The sequence below is a fragment of the Myotis lucifugus genome, unplaced genomic scaffold (genome assembly GCF_000147115.1).
Source record: "Myotis lucifugus unplaced genomic scaffold, Myoluc2.0 scaffold_51, whole genome shotgun sequence".
In the NCBI taxonomy this organism is placed as follows: domain Eukaryota; kingdom Metazoa; phylum Chordata; class Mammalia; order Chiroptera; family Vespertilionidae; genus Myotis; species Myotis lucifugus.
The window spans coordinates 2,240,154-2,265,429 of record NW_005871099.1 but is presented as its reverse complement, the minus strand read 5'-3'; the positions used below and the strand labels follow the sequence as shown (position 1 = coordinate 2,265,429).

Below are 25,276 nucleotides of genomic sequence, written 5' to 3'. Positions count from 1 at the left end.
TAAAAAGCCTACATTATAAATATTAAAGTAAGTGGCTGAGGTTAAATGGGGAAAGATAACTGGGGAGAAGAGGTGAAAGATTCAGAAGCCAGAAAAATGATAGCATAATCTATGTAGATATTTAAATCATCTAGAAGTGTAACAGGAGTAGTTATGGCATGAGCTATGGTGTATTAGTCATTGTTCTCTTGAGAAACAAAACTGAGAGAGAGAGAGAGGGAGGGAGAGAGAGAGAGGGATTTATTATGAGGGATTGGCTCATGTGATTATGGAGGCTGAGAAGTCCCAGGATCGGCTGTCAGAGCTGGTGGCCCAGGAAAGCTGGTGGAATAGCTCCAGTGCAAACCCCAGTGCCTGAGAAGCAGGGGATCCAATGGTATATCAGTCAGAGCCAGAAGGCCTGACAACCAGGAGCACTGATGTCCAAGAGCAGGAGAAGGTAGGTGTCCCAGATGAAGTATGTAGAAAATTTGCCCTTCCTCTGACTTTTTCTTCTATTCAGACCCTTGGTTGATTAGGTGAAGGTAATCTTTATTCAGTCTATGGATTCAGATGCTAATCTCTTCCAGAAACACCCTCACAGACACACCCAAAAATAATGTTTTTACCAGCTATCTGGCATTCCTTAGCTCAGCCAAGTTGACACATAAAATGAATCATCACAGACATTAAGCCAGGAGTTAAAATATCAAAGAATTAAAGATGTTACCAAGAAATCATTTGCTTCAAATATTCCAGGGAAGAGAGCTGATCTGTTTTGAGTGAAAGGAAGAGAAGTTTTGTGTATGTTTGGGGACAGGATGGGGTGCGGTTCAGCATGCATGAGAGACAAGAAAAAAAAAAAAAGAAAGGATGTAGGTCTAATGATCTGTGATGGAAGGGCCTAGAGACACATGTGGGTTGGCCAACAGGGGCTTTGAAGAACATAAATGCCTGATTTGTACTGTAATGTGGCTTATTATTAAATGAACTCTGTTATTCTATCATGCCCAGCTTGAGAATAAATTCTACCAAATCTATTATAAATGTTTTGTGCACATTTTAACATGTTAATATTTTGCAGAAATTGTTCCACATTCTGTTTCCTAAAGGGGTGAACAGAGACTGACAGACAGAAGCAAGAACTCAGAGGGAGAGAGGGCCAAGAGAATATAAGCCTTGTATCAGCTCAAAGTTTGGGGAGTGCTTTAGAGTTCCTCGAGTTGGACATTTGGTGGTCTATAAATGAGGGGTGTTTTAGCCAAGTTTTCTTATCTAGCAACTGCAATCTGGTCTGTAGCTCTATATATTCATGTTATAGTTTACCAGTAACAGTAATTGTTTTTAAACAATCATCTCCCTAATGAACCTTTGTCGATAATTGCCCTCACCTTCACCCCAAGAAATTATAGCACCACAGATACACTGTGTATCTGTGTATGTCCTGAAGTCCTTTCGAAGATCACAAACCACTGTAATTGCTTAAATTTTTTTCACTCTCCCCAAGAACCAATTTTTGTCCCCTTGAAGGTGATATCAGGCCTACATGATATAATGATATAAATTTCCATATGCTGAATATCTCTGCCTAGTGTTCTTTTTACTGCAACCATGCACTCTTGCTTTCTAGAAAGAGTTCTTTAGGGAAAATGATCTGTTGTGTCCCTGTCACAAATCTTACCTTATTCATGTAGTTTTTTTCTCTCATAAACATCTCCAATGGGAATTTCCTAGTAGAGATTCCAAAGCAATTTAATTCCTTATTAGTGTGGTTGGTTCGAGAGCATTTAAGCAAGTTTCTACTTTCCTTGGGGGTCCGGGACATGTTAAATGATTTTGTATCATCATGTTCTAATCCTAAGTAATAAAACATAGTCCAGGAACAGCTGCTTAAATGACTTGGCCTCCTGGGTACACAGTTCACATTTTCTTGTGCCATAAATCTACAATTATTTATACCAAACATTCTCTCCATTCACACCAGATGTGGGTGGAATAATAGGATGAGGATGAAGGAAGTGAAGGTATGAAACATATTTGAATAATACTGGCCTCTTTCAAAACTTGGATTTTCAAAGTCTATGTACAATGCATCTTATTTTTTCTTTGGTGCCATATATGGGTTCACGTCCAAATTTTCACCTGAACATCACAGAATGCTTTTTATTTTAATAAATTATCTTGGATATTTCAGCCTCCAGAACTGTGAGAAAACACATTTCAGTCTTTTAAGCCACCCAGTTTGTGGTATTTTGTTATGGCAGCTGATCAGACTAAGATATATGTATAATATTTTATATATACTATAGCAATTATATATAGTATAAAATATCTATCTATCTATCTATCATCTATCTATCTATATAACATTATATATACAAATATATATATTTTTCCTAAGGTGAGCAGGATCTTAGGAATTGAAAAGAGGGCAAGAATTGGTGATATAACTTAAAAAGCTGTCCATCTCTCTTACTCCATAGCTTATCTTCTGGTTAGAGATGTTGATGAAGAAAAGTGTACATTTTTCCTGGATATTAGTAGGGGAGTTGAATTTTAGGAGGCACCTGTAGTCACCCAGTACCTATTTTAGCATTTGAACTTTTTAAAAAATCAGTATACCAAAAAAAAAAATCAGTATATCAAAAGAGAGTAATTTACTCGTATGTTTCTCCTGTCTAAAACATTAAATACTTAAACAAAATGTCGACATGACAGCAATATAGAGTGTTAAACCAATCCAGATGTTTAGATCTTTTTATACTTGATTTGACTTAAATAAAATTTAGGTTACATAAATCTGGCCTTACATTAGAGTTATACACACCATTATATATTGCTCCCCTCCCTTGTTCTTACAAAATGGCATCACACTACACACATTAAAAAACAATTTGCTTTTTTCTCCTCTAAACAATATCTTGCAACTACTTGCTTTTAAGGTCATCATCTCTAGATCTAAGTTGTGTTTTAAAATGTATTAGCTGCATAATATGGATATTAAGTAATTTATTCAGGTTTTAAATAATGGCCATTACTGTTTCTAGTTTTTGTTCAATTAATGCTGTAACAAATATTATTGTAATATATTCTTATTTGCTGTTGCACTTATTTCAGAAGGGAAAAATCTTAGAAGTAGTTTTGTTGTGTCAAATATTTCATGTTTTACTAGAATGCCAAAAATCTTTCCAAAAATAGGTTAGCAAACTTTAGATGCACTTACACTAGTAATTTTTAAGATTATCATTCTCTTTCACCTCACCAACACTTCATATTATCAATGGTTTTATGTATTTTATTTTTCATCTTTGCAAACTTTTCTAACTTAAAAATTATTATGAGCCCTGGCTGATGTGGTTTGAGAATTAGCCCATGCACTGAAAGGTCATGGGTTTGAATCCCAGTTAAGGGCAGGTACCTGGATTTCAGGTTTGATCCAAACAACTGAGTCACTCTGGTGAGGGTCATATATGTTTTAATTAATGTAATTTAATGCCTTAAATTAAAATAGGTTTCCAGTGCCAAAATGAAGTGAAAATAAAGCAATTATCTTATCAGGAAAATTTATTAAAAATATGCTCATGTTGTAGCATAAATTCTCTCAGCAATTCCTTATGTTGCTGTTCAGGTCTTCAATGGTGGTGACATATTAGAATAAATGGGGAACTCCTTTTCTTTAATATTGAATATAATGGCAGTGTGCAAACAGCAATACAGTTAGTTTTGCAAATATGGTTTTATAAACTGCAATTTGAAATAGTCTCATTTAGGTTAAAAAAGTCCTATTATAACACAATACATTTCTGCTTTAAAATGTAACTAAATCTATGTAATGACAACATGTGCATGACAAAATAAACTTGGAAAAACAAAGCTTCATTTCAACATGATGAAGAAAGGAAGGCTCTTCCCTGTACAGACCAGCCGCCATGGCACAGCCACCTTGTTCTGGTGGGGAGTTTGATGGTGGCTTATAAAACCTTGAAGTTTCCGAAGCAATTTAAATATGATCTTTAATGACTTTGGAGTGGATTAGCCCTTGACCTTTCTGCTCCCATGGCATTTTTCTCAACTAGCTTTGACATATGTTACAGAAAATTATGCTCTTCAGATCTCTTTGAAACTTCCAATTATGTCAAGAGGCTTAACTTGATTTTTGATTGACTTATAATAGCAAGAACTGATCTTTGAAGGGGATTACAGATGCAAATCAATGCTCTTTGGGACTTTATATTAGCTGTAATTCTGTTAATATTAAAAGGAGACATTTAAAAATAATAAAGTTATGATATAATTTATGTTTTGTGATTAAAAATAATACAATTGATTTCCAAATGAGTCCAAATTATGATATGACTTTTGTTCCTACAGTACTTCTCATTCTTTCCCATTTACTAGTAAAGTCGATATAAGAAGTCTATAAAACACAGGAGTGTGCTTAAGCAGGTTTACAGTTTAATACAAATAAATAATACAATAATAAACTCTGTGCTTCCTATACTTACAACTGCAAACTTACTTCAGCCTATCACTGTATAGTGTATCAAGAAATTGAACATTTTATTCAATTTAATTTGGGAAAATGTAATTATAAGACAAGAAACACAATTTACAAAATGAATAACAGAAAAACAACATTAAAACAAGTAATTGACAAAGTTCTTACAAAAACAGTTTCAGATGCAAATAGAAGTGAAAGGAAGCAAATATAGAAAGTAAGCTGAGACACAGAAGAAATGTAGAAAATACTGAGATGTTAAACAGAAATAACTAAAATGGTCACTAAAATACTCCACACCTTAAATAGAATAATGTCAGTTTTACATGAACATTTTTGAAGAGGGTAAATTATATATATATCTCAAGTGTATTATGCTAATTAGACCGGGCAGCAGAATGACCTTCTGGACGTCCTTCCGGACAACCTTCCAGATGAAGCCGGGGCTGCAAGGGCCGAACTCCTTGCACAAATTTTGTGCATCGGGCCTCTAGTATATATATATATATAAATATATATATATATTTACTGATCTTTAAAAATAACTATGTAATTTAATTATTTATGTAGATCTACATAGGAAGAAACTATAGACTGAAAAATGGCTAATTCATATTAAGAATATAGAACTTGAAGGTAGTAATTATGAATAAAATATTTTCATTCAAGTTTATAACTCTTGAGTATAATTCTAAATGAAACAATCTAAATGAAGCACAAATTCAAAAGGGGGGTTGTTGTCATTCTTGTGAATAAGGAACTTAGATTTAAAAAATATCTAGTTCTTTAGGCAAGTAAAAATCTGTTAGGTTATGATGTTGTTTTGACTTTAAGTCTTGTGTCCTAGCAATATAGGCCCTTACTTCATTTATGGGATTTACAGTGAAGGTGTTAGATAAAGGCATGACAATTTCTTCTAGTTAGATTTATACATTTATTTAATTACTGTACACATTCTTGAATTTAAAGACTTTAAATGGTATGGGTTGAATTATATCATAAACATTTATATGTTGAAGTCCTAACCATCTGTACCTTAGAATGTGAACTTATTTGGACATACTGTTTTTGTAGATGTAATTATTTAAACTGGGATGAGGTCATACTGGAGTAGGGTGGGCTCTCAATCCAGTCTGACTGGCATGCTGATAAAAGAATGCCAGGTGACTAGTCAAATACACACACACAGAAAAAAATGCCATGTGAAGAGGAAGGCAGAGATGAGGGTGATGTTTCGACAGGCCAAGAAACCCCAAAGCGTGCTAACAAAACACCAGAAGCTAGGCAGAGAGGCATGGTGCATATTTTTTCTCATAACTCACCGAAAGAACCAAACCTGCCAATATCTTGATATTGGACTTCTAGCCTCCAGAACTGTGAGAAGACACATTTCTGTTGTTTAAGCCATTCAGTTAGTTGTATTTTATTACATCAGCCCTAGTAAATGAACACAATAAACATCCATTGTCCTTTTAAGTTTTCTATAATGCAGTTAAAACCAATGGAATAGAAATAAATAGTACAGAGTAAATCAGTAAGCTTAGAACAGAGAAAGCCTGAGTTATAGTGTAAGCACGAGATGAGAAGACTAGTACAATTTAAATAATTCAAGTGAATATTTACCAATATATATGCAAAAACATAAAATTAACCAATTATCTACTAGTATAATAATAAAAGCATAACAGAAGAATGACCATCTGGACTACCATGCTATGATACGCACTAGCGCCAGGCCAGCCAAGGCGGGTGCAATGTGATTGGTCGGGGAGCTTGTCATCACCCCATGATCACCCCACAGAGGGAGGCCCAGGCCACCCTCTGTGGGGCAATCGATCAGGGGCTCCATGGAACTGGGGAACCGGGGGTGTGTGGTGGTGGACACTGGCAGCGCCAGGCCAAGGCTGGTGCGAGTGGGGGACGGGGCCGCGAGGCAGCTGCGGATTTCGTGCATCAGGCCTCTATTATGTAATAAATAAGAACTGCTCTAACCGGCTTAGCTCAGTGGATAAAGCATTGGCCTGCAGACTGAAGGGTCCCAGGTTCGATTCCAGTCAAGGGCATGTACCTTAGTTGCGGGTACATCCCCAGTGGGGTGTGTGCAGGAGGCAGCTGATCAATGTTTCTCTCTCATCGGTATTTCTAACTCTCTATCCTTTTCCCTTCCTCTCTGTAAAAAATCAATAAAATATATTTAATAAATAAGGACTAATGCTGATATCAGAATTCCTTTGTTCCTGGTCTAATAGGTAAAATTTGCATTGATTTCACAAATACATACCATTTTTTACTCTGCTAGTATAATATACAGTTCTTCAGTTCAACCATAATCTATCTATTTATTTCAGATACCCTACTTATTTTCTGGCTGTGATAAATTCTGCTAAAAATTAAAACATTGATATTGCTCCAGACTAAGACTTTCATCATACAAATAACTCAAGTGTTTCAGGATGGGGTTCTTTTATGGTTTCTTCTTTCTGCTGCAACTCCTTACTAGACAGAGTCTTTAGGTCAAGTGAGAAAAGAAAGACTAGTGCTATCATCAGCTGTTAAAATTCCAGTAGAAGCTGTTGTAATATATCTCACCCTTAACTGATTCATAAGGTTGATTGACATAGTCTGCAGAGTCTATTTATTCATGGAAATTGAATAAATTTGAACTGTTAATGCCAATTTTATCTGTTATTGCAATGATAGAATTCCATTAATATTATGCAAACCAATGAAATATGAGTACAAAAAGAATAAAAAAGATGTGGTTTCTACTAATGGAACTGTTTGGGTAATAAGCTGTTCATTAAAGTACCTGAGCATTTCTCCTTACCTGTAGAGCTGCATTCTTACTAAAATTCATGTGTTTTTATTTTGAGATATCTTACCTAATAATAGACAAGCATGTAAATTAACCATCCCTCCGCTACACTCACCAGCCAATCAGGAAAGTATGCAAATTAACCCAACAAAGATGGTGATTAATTTGCATACATAGGGGCGAAGAGGTGGAGCGAAGACTGAAGGCTTCGTCTGGAGCCGCGAAGACTGAAGGCTTTGTCCGGAGCAAAGGCCTGGGTCCCGGGTGCCAGAGGAAAACCGGTGCCGGCAGCCAGGGGAAGGGAAGGCCTATTGCACGAATCTCTTTGTGCAATGGGCCTCTAGTATATATATATTAGAGGGAGGGAGGGGGAGAGAGAGAATGAGAGAGAGAGAGAGAGAGAAACACTGATGTGAGAGAGAAACATCATCAATCGACTGCCCCTGTAGGCCCCCTCCTGGAAATTGAGCCTGCAACCTGGGCATGTGACCTGGCCAGGAATCAAACCTGTGACCTCTCCTTGCAAGGGAAGATGCTCAACCATCTGAGCAACACTGGCCAGGGCCAGGTGTTTTTTCCCTTAAGCCTGTTAATGCCGATTTTATTTGTTATTGCAATTATAGAATTCCCTTAATATTATGCAAACCAATGAAATATGAGTACAAAAAGAATAAAAAAGATGTGGTTTCCACTAATGGAATGCTTTGAAAAATCTTGATAAGGATAAGTCAATAAAAAATTGTTGTCAAATTCAGTATGGTTCAAAAAACTATTAAAGATTGGGAGAAAAGTTTTAAAAGCTAGAATTACTATTTATTCAAACAGTTTTGTAAGTATCTTTAAGTTCTTATTCTCTTTAACAAATTTTGAAATGAAAATCATAGATGATTAAGGGTATGCTTTCTAGAATATATCATAAAAAACTTTATTTAATGGACCATACTCAAAGAAGAGGCCTGGCTTTACATCACAAAATTGGTAAATGAACACATATGCTTATGCTTTATATTAAAACAAGATGGATACATTGTATATTGATTTTTTAAAATTCCCTGCTTAAACAAAACATTTTAATTAACTAACCAAACTACTAGTTCTGATCTAGTAAGATATAAGAATGTCAAAATTTTTATTTTCCATCTAAAATAATCTATAACCCATTCTTAACTATGTGAAAGAAAATCTCTGTATGAAATGTAAAATTGTTGAATGCACAATATAAAACAACACATCTTGTAGTTCTTCTGGATTTTAGATGCATTCATAGTAAGATTTCTAAAATTACTATCACTGCCTGTTCACCTAAAGTTAAATATTAAGGGCATACTTAAGCTGCTATAAAGTCAAATTAATCTTATTTGGCAGAAACCAAAATGGACTGACCTCTGAGGTGAAACACGAACAATATACGATGGTTTAGAATAAGGACAATGTCTGGCCCAGAGCCCACACTCCTAACGGTTCTGCCATGCTTTCTCATCAGGTGCCATTAGGAAATTATTACCTGGCACAAATATGTTAATTAAGTCAGAAGATTTGATAGCATCACTAAAGGAATAAATATAAATAGAAAAGAGGAGAAAGGAAGAGATTGAGAAATGGAGGAATTGACAAGGTTTTTCAGGGAGATAAAAACCCCCAAAGAGGGGTGTTCTGTAAACCAAATGAAGAAAATTTTTCAAGAGAAGACATGGAGCCACTGTGTCAAATAGTTCTTATAGGTCAAGTATGATGAGTATTAAGAACTGGCCAATGACTTTGCAAAATTGAAGTCATTGGTGATTTTGACTAGGTTCTGTGGACCACCGAGAACAAAGCAATCAGTGGTGTGGGTTTAAGAAAGAATGGGAGGAAGGAATTGGGTAACTTTCTAAAACCAAAGAAACTGAGTAGTACATGGTGGAAACAGTGGAATCAAGAGACAGTGTTGTTTTTTTATTTTATATTGTTTTTAGATGACAGTGATCATCATATATTTGAATGCCAATGTCAGTCCTGTCAATAAATATTGATGTTAATTCATACATCTTGCAAACATGAAGTTTATATGTTATTTTACAGCCTAATTCTCTTTCATAACAGAATGAATAAAAATGGCAAATAGTAGAAGTTATTTGTGCTTTATCAATTTTGTATAGCTCTCAGAATTTCTTTAGGTATACATATCTGAAAAATCTTCTAATAAAAAAATATTTGTAAGATTCTTTTCAATCAACTATATGATTTTTGTTGCAGACTTCCCTGTGACATTTCACTACTTACTTAATGATGAATAAATTGGCCAGCTGCATTTAAACCAAGTTGCTAACATAATTTAACTAATACATGTGATAGCTTGAAGGCATAAATTATTTAAGTAAGTAATGAAAACAAAGAGCTACAGAAAATACTAATCAGAGAAAATGGGAATCTGAAGTTAAAGGTGATCTTTCTATTCTCTATCATTTAAAATAATTATAGTACCTAAAATTTATGGAACATATTTCTTTGACCATTAGAAACACCTATATTTTTTCTTTAACTTATCATGTTTATTTTGAATTATATAATAATCCAAAATTACTTTATATATTTAAATGTAACCCAAACATTGTCTCTTCAATTCAGATCTATTAGCCTTGCAATGTTATCATTGGAAATGTAACTGATTAAATATTCATATTTAGTATTAAACATTTATAGTAGAAATTTTAAAACCATATTAGAGGAACAGCATGTTGCTGTTTTTCTTAATTGAAGCATTTGATCAAACAACAATGTTTAAAGAAATTGAATACTCCAAAGGAATTTAGATTTAAAATGTCATAGTTTTGAAGTCATGTATTTTTACTTCCAAATGGCTTACTCAACTTTCCTGTTTCTCTTCAGATGGTACAAATCTTTTGCCTTTTAAAAAATGCTTACTCATTACTGTTATTCTCTTCCAAGTTCCTAGGTAAATTGAACATATTTCAAAACTGTTAATTCAGTACCAAAATCTATATTTTAAAATTACAAATTAATAAAACTTGTAATAAAACAAGATATAAGATATTTATGGTTTAGCTAGTCTAGAAAAGGATGGTTTAAGTTTTTATATTTTTATTCCCCAATGTTTTGTTTGAGATAGCTGATGGTGAGGATGTAAAAAAAAAATCACAAAGACTGCTTAATTTATGAAAAAAAACATTTTTTAAATGCTTTTATTGATTTCAGAGAGAGGAAGGGAGAGGGAGAGAAAGATAGAAACATCAATGATGAGAGAGTTCATGGTCAACACCTGCTGGACAATTTATGAAAAATCTTTGACATTTCATTATTTTAGGTTAGTTCTAATATTGCTATTTCAATGATGTAGTTAAAATGGAATGAAAAACAAATACTTAAAAAAACTTTTATTTGGATTGCAAGATCAGTATTTACTACTCTGAAAGACCTAATTTTCTTGTATTAGAAAAGTATGCAGAGTGGTTTAAGTTTCAATATTATTTTTAGAATTACTAACTCTTATCACCCAGGGTCAAGGGGTTCTGTTCTGTCTTGCATTCCTATACTGTTTTAAATCTGCTCTAATCAAACTTCCATTATCATCAGGACACTGAAACGTCTCTTATAAGAGAAAACAATGATCTTCATGTTATTTATTTATTGATTGTTTAAATTGATTTTTAGAGAGAGAGAGAGAGAGAGAGAGAGAGAGAGGAAGAGAGAGGAAGTGAGAGATAGAAACATAGATGTGAGAATGCAACACTGATTGGCTGCCTCCTGCATGTCCCCCACTCACCAGGGATTGCAACCCAGGCATGTGCCTTGACCAGGAATCCAACCGACTGACTTCTCGATGCAGAGGACGATACTCAACCAACTGAGCCATACTGGCCAGGCCAATCTTCATATTATTAAGTACAACAGTCAATTCTCATATTATTTTGCTGGCAGCCAGAGCTGACATTTAGTCGCTCAATAGTAGATTAAAAATGGCCATGGATTTTTTTATACTCCTCACCGTGAGAGCTGAGATCTATGTCTCCTCCTATATTGTGGAGGTCACACTGCCAGTTTCAGGACCCAGACCTTAAGGCACAGGCACCTTTACCTCATCCTAAAAAATGCATTCCTTGCACTGAGACTACCGTGCTGGAGATGCCACTGTAGGCGCTCTGATAGACCGTTGCAGTTGAACTCAGCCTTTCAGACATCCCTGCTATGAAGCCAGACACGTGCAGGAAACTGTATTGGACTCTCCAGATCAGCCCTGCGCCAGTTAAACATCTCCAAGGATCTTAGTCAGTGCTCTGAACAGCAAATTATTTACTCATGAGAGCTCTGCCCAAATGATTGACCCACAAAATTGTGACTATATAGTAAACTAGAGGCCTGGTGCACAGATTCATGCACATTGAAAGGAAATTAATTAGAAGGTGGCCAGCAGGACAGGACTGGGTGAGACAGGCCGGACACGCCCTGGAGCCAACCTCTCATGGTTCCTCCCAGGCTGGCTGCTCCTAGGGTGGTGCCGGGGCTTGAAGGGCATCTGTGGAGTGAGCGGGGTCCCTCCAGCAGGTGGGGTCCCTTGGCCTGGCCTGCGGAGATCTGACCAAAACCGGCAGTCCAACATCCCCCAGAGTGCAAGAGGACACTGCAAAGTTGCTGTCACTTGGCAGTTCCTGCATTGAGCATCTGCCCCCTGGTGGTCAGTGTGCATCATACCTACCAGCCGGTTGGCAGGTCAGCTGGTTGGCCGGTCAGCTGGTCAGCCGGTAGGCCAGTTGCTTAGCCTTTTTTATATATAGATAGTTGCTGTCTGAACTGGCTAAGTTTCAAGGTGGCTTGATTCACAGTAATAGATATATGAAACACAAAGCCTTCTTTTTATTATAATTTCTTTACATTGCTTCCAAGAGCAATATTTTCTTGGTTTTCCTCCCACCTCATTGACAGTTTATTGTCTTTTTTAAAAATATGTTTTTATTGATTTCAGAGCGTAAGGAAGAGGGAGAGAGAGATAGAAACATCAATGATGAGAGAATCATTGATCGGCTGCCTCCTGCACTCCCCTACTGGGGATAGAACCTGCAACCCGGGCATGTGCCTTTGACCGGAATCGAACCTGGGACCCTTCATCCACAGGCAGATGCTCTATCCACTGAGCCAAACCAGTTAGGGCTAGTATATTGTCTTTTGGTTGGTCAATTTCTTAGCTGGTTTCCTTATTCCTCAATGTTCATGTCCCTGGACTGAGTAGTTAATGTTTTGATATGTGTGACTGTTATTTACATTGTAAGGAACACATATTTTCCTTCAGATAGCTATTTGATTTTTTTAACTTTTAAAAAATTATTTATTTCTATTGTTGACAGTATTACAGGTGTTCCCCCATCCCTCCCTGCCCCCCTTTTACTCCCACCCCAGGCCTTCACCACATATTGTCCATGTCCCTGGACTATGCATATATGCATATATATTCTTTGGTAATATCTTCCTCTTGCCCTACCCCTCCTCTCTGAGATCTGTTATTCTCTATGACTAAAACTATTAGTAATGCTTACAGAGAAGTGAGAGATATAGGCAATCTGTTACATTATGCTGTAAGCCTGACAGTTTTGTCAGCTCTGTGATTTGTAGTCTTGTGTTTTGATATCTTTAAATCACACATTTGCCTTTGCTATTTGATACAAAATATTAAAAATCATTTTCTCAAATATAAGTTATTAGTGGAAACATAAAATGGCTGTGATTTGCGTTTTGCTACTGATTGATGATTAGTGACATTGAGCATCTTTTCATATGTTTATTGGTAATCTGTATACCCTTTGGAGAAGTGTCTAGGCAGGTCCTTTGCCCATTTTTAAAATTGGGTTGTTTGTTTTCTTGGTGTTGAGTTGTATGAGTTCTTTATAAGTTTTGAAAATTAACCCCTTGTCAGATGTATTATTGCTGATTATGTTCTCCCACTACGTGGATTGTCTTTTCATTTTTTTGATGGTTTCTTTTGCTGTGCTAAAACTTTTAGTTTGATGTAGTCCCATTTGATTACTTTTTTTGCTAGTTTTCTTTGCCTGAAGAGATATATAAGAAAAAATTATTGCTATGAGAAATACCTGAGATTTTACTGCCTATGGTTTCTTCATGACTTACATTTAAGTCTTTAGTCCATTTTGAGTTTATTCTTGTGTATGGTGTAAGAAGGTGATCTAGTTACATTTTTTGCATGTATTTGCCCAATTTTCCCAGCACCTTTTATTGAATAGACTGTCTTTACCCCATTGTATGTTCTTGCCTCCTTTGTCAAATATTACTTAACCATAAGGTGTGGGTTTCTTTCTGGGTTCTCTATTCTGTTCCATTGATCTATTGCCTGTTTTTACACCAGTACCATGCAGTTTTGATTACTATGAACTTGTGATTATAGTTTGATATCAGGTAGCATGATTTCTTTAACTTTGTTCTTCTTTATCAAGATTGTTGAGGCTATTCAGAATTTCTTCACACCTGTCAGAATGGCTATCATCAATAAATCAACAAACAAACCTTGGTAAGGATGTGGAGGCCTCATGCACTGTTGGTGGGAATGCAGGTTGATGCAGCCAAACCTTATTTACAATAGCTATGATTTGGAAGCAGCCCAAGTGTCCATCAGTAGATGAGTGGATAAAAAAGCCGTGGTACCTTTACACAATGAAATACTACTTGCATGTAAATAGAATGAAATCTTACCTTTTGTGACAGCATGGATGGACCTGGAGATTATTATGTTAAGTGAAATAAGCCAGTCACAGAAAGACAAATACCATATGATTTTGCTTACATTTGGAATCTAATTAATAAAATAAACTAACAAATAAAACAGAAACAGATTAATCGATACATAAAACTGACAGCTGTCTGAGGGGAGGTGGGCTGGAGGGCTCGGTGAAAAAGGTGAAGGAATTAAGGAGAAAATCTCCCAGATACAGACTACAGTATGGTGATTGCCAAAGGGAGACGGGGTGGGGGAGGTTGACAAGGGCAAAGGGGAGATAAATAGTGATGGAAAGAGACTTGACTTTGGGTGGGAAAAACACAATGGAGTATGCAGATGATATATTAGAGAACTGTACACCTGAAACCTGTATGGTTTTATTAACCAATGTCACCCCAATAAGTTTAAGTAAGAAAAACATAAAATTGCTATATCTTTAAAACAGAAACTTTTCTCTTATTTAGATACTAGAGGACCAGTGCACGAAATTCGTGCATGGGAGCGGAGGGTGGGGGGGTCCCTCAGCCTGGCCTGCACCCTCTCCAATCCGGGACCCCTCGGGGCTGCTTGCTTCTAACCGCTCACCTGCCTGCCGGCCTGATTCCCCTAACTGCTCTCCTCTGCTGGTCTGATCCCCCTAACTGCTCTCGCCTACTGGCCTGATCCCCCTAACTGTTCTCCCCTGCTGGCCTGATCACCTCTAACCACCTCTGCCTCAGCCCTGCCACCATGGCTTTGTCTGGAAAGACATCCAGAAGGTCGTCCGGAAGATGTTCAGTCTAATTAGCATATTACCCTTTTATTAGTATAGATGCCACCTTGTCCTTAAAATGCAGGTTGTTAGCAGGTTTTCCTATCATGGAAGGGGAGCCCGCAGTAGCAACCTGGGTTCTGACCAGGGCTTATGCACTCGTGCTTTATCTCAGCAGATGAGATTCCTAAAAGAAGGCTCTTGGATGTACCTTGAACATTTCTATCAATTTTGCCAAATCATCCTCCAAAAATGTTGAACCACTTTAAACTCCCACCAGCAACCATGCGCGTGCCCTCTGTCCTACTTTGATGCCAATATCATCGATTTCCCCCTAGAAGCTTCCCTCCCTTCAGCTGGGACTGCTTGGCACTTGAGCCAACCTCACTGTTCAGCCTGGGACTTGATTTCCTGAGATAGAATTATGGAGGAGGAAAAATAGTTTTTCTCTACCCTTCTGAGTTCTTAGCAGAGGCCCTTGTAATCAAAGACAGATTACCAAGAGAAAAACAAAAGTTCATTAACATATGTACCTAGTGTATATGTGGGAGATCCCAGGGAAAAATGAATAACTCCCCAAGGTGGCTTAGAATCCAGATTTAAATACCTTCTTTCTGGGGAGAGGGGACAGGAGATGTAGGCCTCTTAGAGGAGAGTAAATGATTTTTAGGAAAGATGAATGGGGGAGGGGGGGCAGCACAGACATAGTTTGTAACAACGTTTGGGTGTGATGTCAACTTCTAGACCCCTGTCCTGTGACAGGAGTCAGTCTTCGCTGGCTGATGACACTTCTCCCGTCGAGGGGACCTATGACATTTGAGCTCCTTTTTCGGGGTCCGATTTTAGGCAGATCAGAAGACTTCAGTGAAAGCCTCTCCTTGCATTTGCTGTTTTTCAAGCATCTGCAGCTCAAGATCATCAATATAACACACGGCATATGTTGGGGTGACCTGTTCTCTGACCTTCAGAATAAACCCAACAAAAGCTTGTTTCCTCTCTTAGATGATTTGCCACAGTAGTGTTATTCCCTGGAGACTGTATTCTGACCAGACCTTCTTGGGAATGTTCATAACATACCTTGTGTTTGTAGAAAGGTGTGGGCCATATCACGAAATAAGTCAGTTTTCTCAACTTGTGGAAAGGGAGATAAAGTTATGATAGTTTATCTCCTTTTCCACAGGTTTCCTGTGGGTGCCAGGCCCCCTGCAGGCTGTGTCTCTGCTCCTCCGGCCCCAGCGGCCCCAGTGCTGCCGCGGCTGCGGGGCTGGGAGCTGCTGGGTGCCAGCCCCCTGTGGGCTGTGTCTCTGCTCCTCTGGCCTCAGTGCCGCTGCAGCTGTGGGGCTTGGGGCTGCTGGGTGCCAGGCCCACCCTGTGGGCTGTGTCTCTGCTCTTCCAGCCCCCCGCGGCTCCAGCGCCACCATGCGGCTTGGGGCTGCTGGGTGTCGGCCCCCCTGAGGGCTTGTGTCTCTGCTCCTCCGACCCCGCGGCAGAGGCAACCAAGCAGTCCCAGAGGCCCTCTGCCTGCGGGTTTGGGCAGAATGCCTGCATCATCGCCATGGCGACAACGCAGGCATGGTGCTCCAGCAGCATTCATTTTTGTCAAGGAGTGACAGCAATTTGCATATTCCCTCCTATTGGCTGTGGGCACCGCCATCTTTGTCGTAGAGTGATGGGTAATTTGTATATTACTCATTTATTAGATAGGATGGTGTAAAGAAATATTTTCCTGATCTCACAACCTGATGAGGCTATTGACATGGAATTTTTGGACTGGAACCCGGATTCTTTGTTCGCCAAAGTTGAAGAATGAGTCCATGGACAGAAGATGGTACAGCAAAGGTGGAAATTTATTAAAGAACAAGTACAGACTCCCACATAGGGAGGGGGAAAGAGTCCCATGGAATGGACTCCCAAGTAGGGAGGGGGAAAGGGTCCCACTGAGTTCCTTTTCCCTATGGCTTATAAAGGCTGCAGATCCTGGTGCCTTGATATCCCCTCTGATTGGTGACTATTCCCTTAGACTGGTTACTATAGTAACTCCTGGGCTCAAAGTCAACCTCACATGAGACATGTGAGGTTCTCCCCCACCCCCTTCCTTATTGTTTTCCTATTCCCTTTGGGCTTTCTTCTTCTCCTTCTGGATGAAGGGCTTCCTTCTCTTTATTTTGTAAATATAGACCTTTTGCTGTTCCCAGCTCCCTCATTCTATGGAAATGCACCTGTTGCAGCTTTTCAGTTTCCCTATTCTATGGAAATATAGCTTCTGCTGCTCTGCAGCCCTGTGCTTCCTCCATAGTCCCCTTGATTTCTAAAATTTCCTAAAACCTGTCTTTTTTCCTTAAAAATTCCTATTTCACTATGATATGCTCTTATCACAGCAACTGTTATCACTTCATAACAGATTGATTACCATGCAAACTGAGTATTTTTTTTAGTCATTATTTTAAATATTATCTTTTTCTGAAAATATTTCTTGGCTCTGATTAAAATGTACTTGAGTCAGATATTTATAGTGTGAAAGGAAACATAGTTAGTCATTTTATAAAAGAATGAAAATAATGTAGGTTTCATAATTTCTTTTAAATTAATTTTTATTTATTTAAAAATAACAATATTCATAAAATTAATTTTTGGTGAAGTGTGGTTTTAAAAGATTACTGATGAAGTTATTAAAAATAATGAAGCGCCGGCTGGTGTAGTTCAGTGGTTGAGCATAGACCCATGAACCAGCAGGTCACAGTTTGATTCCCAGTCAGGTCACATGCCCAGGTTTCCGGCTTGATCCCCAGTAGAGGGCATGCAGGAGGCAGCCGATCAATGATATGCTCTAATCATTGATGTTTCTATTCCTCTTTCCCTCTCTTTCCTCTCTTTGAAATAAATAAAAACATAAAAAATAATGAAGTAACACACAATGTTTAATAAACATAAAAATTATGTTTATAGGAACATTTTTTTCTTATCTTACAATTGGTTGTTTATTGTGCATATATTATTCAGAAGTAAAACAATTCATTATTTTACAACAGAGGTTGTCAACTATGATCCTTTAGTTTAGGTTTATTATATATATTTTTGGCTCTGATAGTAGGACACTAAACTTTATCAAATTGAATCAATATTTCTGTGGCTTTCTAATGTTTCTCCAACTAGACTGTAAACTGCCAAATATATAGCCAATGAATAAATTTAAAAAGTAAACACATTGATTTATTTACTATAGGTACTCAAAGCATTAATACATGGTGTTTTTATAATGTGTGTGCTGTGAACCATAAAAATATACTTGCCAAAATGCCAAAAAGCTAACAGAAAACACACATAACACATAAATACACGAACTCACAAATTTTCCTAAGATATACGGAGTGATAGGAAGGGGCCTTACACAAAAGAGCACAAACCATGTGATTTAATTACTATAGGTAGTTCTATAACAGCCAAAATTAGCCTGTTAGGGGAGAAGTCAGAATGATGGTTTTATACTAATGGGCAGGGTAAAGATTGACTGGGAAGGATATGACAGAACTATTTGGATGAATGGCAATGTTTAATAGCTATTTGTATTACACAGCTGTATGCACTTATCACAATTTATACAATTGTATGATGAACAATGATACCATGGCACATTTGTGCATCAATTATATGTAAATATTACAGAACTGTAAACAAACACTGAAAAAAAGAAATGTAAACAAATAAAAAATGTAAATAAGTCTGACAGTTTTAGTTAATGATATGCATGCTAAAGTGTTTATGATTGTTTACTATAATATTTTCAACTTATAAAACATTTATAAATTTCCATGTGAAAATTCTTGAGAAAAATTTGAATCTTAATTTTTCAAACTGATTTCTCAAAATATTTTACATGAAATTACTTTTTCTGTTTTAAATATATGCAAAATCATAAGATATTAACATTATCAAAGGTTTGTTAAAATTATTTTAAGATTAGAATCTATATAATTTTGTGTCAGTTAAATTTTTTATTAAGTTTTCTCAATCTCTATTTGTTAAGAAAATTGATTTGGGTCCTTCAATAGCATAAAAGTAAATTAGAATGTTGTGCCATGAATCTATAATAATAAAAGCATAATATGCTAAGTAGACAGGACAGCCGAATGACCTTCTGGACATCCTTCTGGATGAAGCTGCCGTGGCAGGGGCCGAGGCAGAGGTGGTTAGGGGCAATCAGGCAGACAGGTGAGCAGTTAGGGGCGATCAGGCAGGCAGGCAAGTGGTTAGGAGCCAGCGGTCCCGGATTGTGAGAAGGATGTCCTAAACCAGCAGTCGGACATCCCCCGAGGGGCCCCAGATTGTGAGAGGGTGCAGGCTGGGCTGAGGGACCCTCTACTCCTCATGCATGGATTTTGTGTACTGGGCCTCTAGTTACTATATAAAAAATATAACTATATTTTTTATTTTAAAAACTGATATTTTAGCTACTCTACCCCAGAAAACTACTATTGTATGCATTCTTAAAATGATAGTACCGTGGCCAAAGTGTTTTATATAATTCATGACTCTCATGTAAATAGCTGGTTTACAAATATAATTCTCCTGAGCCTCAGGTACATACTCAGTGTGGCAAAAGTAGGTTTACAGGATAATTACTAAATAATAACACAAGAATAAACTGTTTTGCATGCTCACAACTGTACACCTACTTTTGTCCCAGTGTGTATTGGTATTACATTTATGAAAAAAGAAAATACTAAGTATGAATTTGTTCTGACAGGTCTGATTTGATTCATTGGTCTCTGATCAGCAAGAATGCAGTGTAGTGTTTTTTGTTTTTTTTTCTTGCACTGGCTTGTTAAAAAGCCATTGGACATTGGAAGCATAGCCAGACTTTTAAGCAACTAATCAGTTGCCTTAAGCGTGAAAGAAAATCAGTGTTAATAAACCAATGAAATGGTCCAGAAGAATGATGTGACAATTAATTTTATGTATTAAAGTGTCTAGGCTATGGTGCCTACTTGATTGGTCAAATGCCAGTTTAGATGGTGTTGTGAAGGTATTTTTTAGATGTAATTACCACTTAAATTGGTAGACATTGAATAAAGCAGATTATATTCCACACTGTGGTGGGCCTCATCCAATCAGTTGAAGGTTTAAGAAAAAAGAATGAGGCCCTGGCCAATGTGGCTCAGTTAGTTGGAGTATTATCCTGTACCCCAAAATGTCGTGGATTCAATTACCTGTCAGGGCACATATCTGGGTTGTAGGTACTGTCCCTGGTTGGGACACTTACAGGAGGCAACCAATTGATGTTTCTCTCTCTCTCTCTCTCTCTCTCTCTCCCTCTCCCTCTCCCTTCTTCTTTCTCTAAAATCAGTAAACATATCCTTGGGTGAGAATTTTAAAAAAAGAAAAGATTGAGATCCTGAGAAGGAAGGGATTCTGCATCCAGACTGCCTTTGGACTCAAGATTACAACATCAACTCTTCCAGCATTATGAACTTGCCAGTTCCATCAATCACAAGGGCCAATTCCATGAAATAAATCTCTCTATCTCTCTGTTTTTCTCTCATCTTACCAGTTCTGTTTCCCCAGGGAACTCTAGTGATTACAAATAATGAAAGGCTAGGGAAAAATGTGGCACAGGTAGCAGGACTTTCTCAATGTCCACATTTTGCATAAACCCCTTTTATATCTGCACTAATTTGAATTTGAAAATACTCTACCATAAGGCAAAGCTCTCAAAAAGTTGTATATAGTGCAAGAAGCAATACATACTGGTCTTTCAGTATAGCTCCTGAACTGGAGATATTCTGATTGAACACAGAGTGTTTAACAGGAACACTTTTTATATCCAACTTGGATTTGCTAGTAGTGTAAAGAATATAGACTGTCTTAGTCAGTTTAGGCTGATATAACAAAGTACCATAGACTGGGTGGCTTAAACAATAAACATTGTGAGAAATATAGTTCTGGGGGTGGAGAAATCAGAGATCAAAGTATCAACTCAAAGCAGTCTGGGAGTTATTATCAAGTTCTACCTCTTCCAATATCTAAATTTATTCAAGTAAAGAGTTCCACCTGTGTTTTAGACTTTTATAATTTTTTTGCCTAGGTTATTTTACTAGTCATTCTTTTTCTGCCTTTATGCTGAGGTGGTCTAGTTTACAGATAGTGTTGTTTTTCCTCTTATTATTCTGATCTTAGCCTCTTTTCTTTCATCAGCCGTATTCTATTTCTGTATTCTAAGAAGTAGACATTTTTTAGTATATAATTTTCAACTGCATTAGTAGATAATTTTACCATTTGTGTTCTAAGTAATAGTCTAGCAGATAATTAAAAGATGTAGGTTCTGGAATAAGAAATGTATTTCAGTCCTCTCTACCACTTTGTTGCCTGATCTGAGTGAATTGGACAAAATTCATAATTCCTCTAAGTTTCAGTTTTTCTATCTCTAAATATGTAGTCCTACTTCATGCTGTTGAGATGACTACAAAGGTGATGAGGTAATGAATGAAAGATACTTATTTACTACAGTTCCTGATAGAAGGGAGTGTTTAATAAATGCCAGCTGTTGTTATTTAATTGAGAATATAGAGAAGGGTTTGCTCTCATAGATTATTTCAATTTTTAAAAATCTTACATTGACCAATTTAAATTTGCTTTTATAAGGAAAAAATAATTGACCTTAACTCTTAACTTGACTAACTAGAGGTAACTTATTCATTCTTGCAAATATTTACTCCTTTCCATATCTCCTTCCAATACTTGTTTTCCTCGAGTCTAGACCTTTCTTTGTTTCATCTTTAAATAAACAAATCTTGGAAATTTCCCCCCTCCAAATGAAGTATAAAATGATTTTAACTCACTTCTAAAATTCTTACTAGTAATAATAGACCTTAAAAGATGAAAATATGTACTGAATAACTACATACTACTTCTACAGTAGTTGAATCATCCAGCAAAATACTAGGTAATTTCATTTTATTATAACAACTTAACAATCAAAAAACTTGCCTCTAGACTTCTGGTTATTGTTATATTTATTGAATATAAACTTCTAAGTAGTTGTCTGAGGATACCATTTAAATTTATTAAATATGATTTGGGGCCTTTTTCTTATGTGAAGATTATTTAGGTTCACAATATGTACATTGTTATATGGTTATAAAAGAGTTCTAGAGAACAGTTTTGAAGGAAATAATGACAATATTTTCTTCTGCTTTATTTAATGACATCAAAGTTTAACTTAACATCCGGTATTATTTTTGGTTAAGAAAAGGCATTATGTTAAAAATAATTGGGGCAAAATCTGTGTGATTAAGTCCAGAACACGTAAAAATGCATATATGTTTTGAATTTTATACTTGGTTTAAATTTTTTAAAAGTTGATAATGGTATATGTAACTAATAGTGTGAAAATGATAATTTGATCATGGTGTGTTTTCATAAGGTAAAACATACCTTATTATATAATTAAGAATTTGCATATTATAATTTGTATCTTTAGGAAAATTACATTTAGCTTTTAAAAGTTTTGTTGTTAAAAGCAATGTGTCACTAATTTAATTTATACAGTTTTCAATTACTCAGTATTTAAAATAAATCAGGTTAATTCATGAGCAAACCCTTGCAATTTCAAATTGTTTATAATACATGAAAATACATTTTAACCTGTTATGTAGATCATGTTGTAGAACTCATGCAAATAATGGTTGTTATTGACTTAAATTTAATCTCTGGTTATCTCAGCCTATTTCATCCAGTTACCAATTATGACATAAAAGCTTTCAACAATAAATTTACAAGGTTCTTTATTCTATTAGTTGGCTGTCATTGTGGTCTTTCAGAAGTAATGGTCCCTATGTTCTCTATAATATCTATATTTCAACAAGTTACTTATATGCACCATAGGAAAATAGAATGTACTTTTGATGAAGAATATCTTTCACTTGAGGACATCAATAAGCAGTATATATAGTAATGTCAATCCAGAACCATGTGCTAAGAGGATGTTTGTTAAATGTCATATTTAGAATAGAGAAGGACCTCTTCCTGTATCTCAGAATGATTTATCAAAGCTCACAGCAGCCACACTACTTGCAATGTTTATTATATTTATACCAGTCCAGATGTTTTACTAGAAGAAAGATCGTTTAGTTGATTAATCATTATTATTCCCTTGAAGAATAAGATCAGTCCACCATTGTATATAAATCTTTAGTGTGGAATTATGCCAAGCTTATAAGCTATAAATTTTTATGTAATGAAAATCTGTAAATTGAAACAAAAACATTCATCTAGTTAGTCTACATTTTTATATAAGTATACAATTATGAATAATTATTTTAATTTAAAAGATATTTATTTCTTTAGCGATGTTTTATAGAATATATTAAAGTGATACATTTTAAATTCATTGCTTTAATGATGAGTAATCAGACATTGAGTTAGCTTCACACAAAAACATATTCTGATAGTTACCAACAAATGTTCAAACAGCTAGAAATATGGAAATGGAAATGGATTAAAAACATGGGGTTTGGTGTCAGACTAACCTGGCTTCCTTCAGTTACTATGTAACTTTGGATAAGTATCTTAACATCTCAGAGCCTAATATTACTTATTTGTAAAGTAGGCATAAAAAGACATACCTCATCACAATATTTTCCCAATTAAATAAGGTATCAGAACAAAAGCTCATCATGGTAAATTAACTCAGTAAATTTGAGTTTATTTTCCCCATCATTTGACTAGAAAAATTTAAAAAAGCAAAAACATCAATAGGAAAACAAATCTCTGAGTATAAACAATTTCAGATTATTTTATCATTTAGCAATACTCAGAACTGGGCCTTTTCCTCTGTACACTCAAATTTTAATTTTGTCCCCTTCCCAGAGTAACCAATGCAATCACTTTGAACAATGTTCTTGTTCAAAACCAATTAAAATAATTGCTTAAGCTAATTATTTTGCAGCCAGTCTCAGAACTCCAGGCTATGGCAGGTATGTCTAATTGTGTAGTTTGTGTCTATAGTCCTCTCTTTCTAGAAACCACACATCTCCAGATTTGCATGTGGTGTTCCTATTCAGTCATGAATGACATTTGGATGACCTGTTCTCTGCAATTTCTATTAAATTCATCATACAGAAGAGCTCAGATCTACCACTATTAGCACTTACATCCTTGGTGTTTTGAAGATAAAAGCACTATTTAGTATGGGGCTTCTAAAATTCATTTGTTTATACCGTTCTGATTTTTGTTGTTGAGAAGTTTTAACAATGCATGTTTAAATTAAAATATGTCTTTGCAAAGACCAATCTGCAGGGTCTATGATTGATCCATTAATCACAAGTTAAATTGTTTACAGTTCTGATCCTCACAAAGGCAGGCAAGTTATGGGAATCCCACCTATATGGCCAGAGGAGGTTCAATCCAGTGCAGTTGCCCTAATGAATTGGATGTGGCTGGACTAAGTCCTAGTGTCATCAGAGAAGAGTGTGGGTGAATGGGAGTGGGGTTCTTTTTAAAAAAATATATTTTTATTGATTTTTTTACAGAGAGGAAGGGAGAGGGATAGAGAGTTAGAAGCATCAATGAGGGAGAAACATCGATCAGCTGCCCCCTGCACGCCCCTACTGGAGATTGAACCTGCAACCAATGTACACGCCCTTGACTGGAATCAAACCCAGGACCTTTCAGTCCATGGCCCGATGCTCTATCCACGAGCCAAGTGGGTCAGGGTGGGAGTGGGGTTCTTGAGGTACTGCTAGAATAGCATTTCTGGAGGCCCCCACGGGAGGATGAGATATGGTAAAAAGCTTTATTTCAATAGAATTACATCCCTTCAGTAGAGCTAAAAGCAAAGCCAGTGTCCAGAGTTTCTTGCAGCTGGGTCCAGCTCAGCATCAGGCTAGCTGCAGTCCATCAGTCCATTGTGTGTGGGGTCCACATGCCACGGGCCATGAGAGCCCTGCAAGCCAGGAGTCAATCGCAGCAGACCAAGAGCCAAGAGCTAAGAGCACAAGAGCCAAGGGAGTGCACTCCCTACTACAAGAGTCCCAAGAGAACCAAGAGCCAAGAGGGCCAAGAGAGCGAATTCCTTTGTTTAGGGAATTAAGCATCTCAAATCTTCCTGCTTGCAGTGGCACGCCCATTTTGGCCAATGACTTCTGTTCCCAGGTGTGACTGACTGGAAACACCTTTGCTAGTCTCCCCACCTTCACTGGCACTGTGTCTATCTTCCTCCCTGTCCAGTCCCTTCCCCTACCAGGATCTGTGGGGAATACACCGGTGGCTTCCTGGAGAGTAAAGCTGTGGCTTCCTGATGAAGCTGCTGCCCAAATAACATGTCTATTATATTTGGCCTTCCCTTTGCTCCTTTCCGATTATTAATAAATAGATTAATTACAAAGGTATCACTAGTAAGTCATTTGCTGACAGAACTGGCAGCTTTCACTTCCTGTCAGCAAGTAGCATGCCTGCCTTGGCAGTCTGTCTTCCTGAGACTGAAGTCCAGGTAATCCATCCAGACTGCTGAGACCC

The 25,276-nt window shown here is 36.8% G+C and overlaps 1 long non-coding RNA gene across 1 annotated transcript in view; it reads left to right on the top strand.

The window, feature by feature from the left end:
• The first annotated feature begins 223 nt into the window (after nucleotides 1–223).
• The window catches only part of LOC111826011, a 48,524-nt gene continuing 23,471 nt past the window's right edge, over nucleotides 224–25,276 (top strand). Inside the window, exon 1 of the long non-coding RNA XR_002829259.1 lies at nucleotides 224–439. This is a non-coding gene — a long non-coding RNA (uncharacterized LOC111826011). The remainder of the gene's footprint in view (nucleotides 440–25,276) is intronic.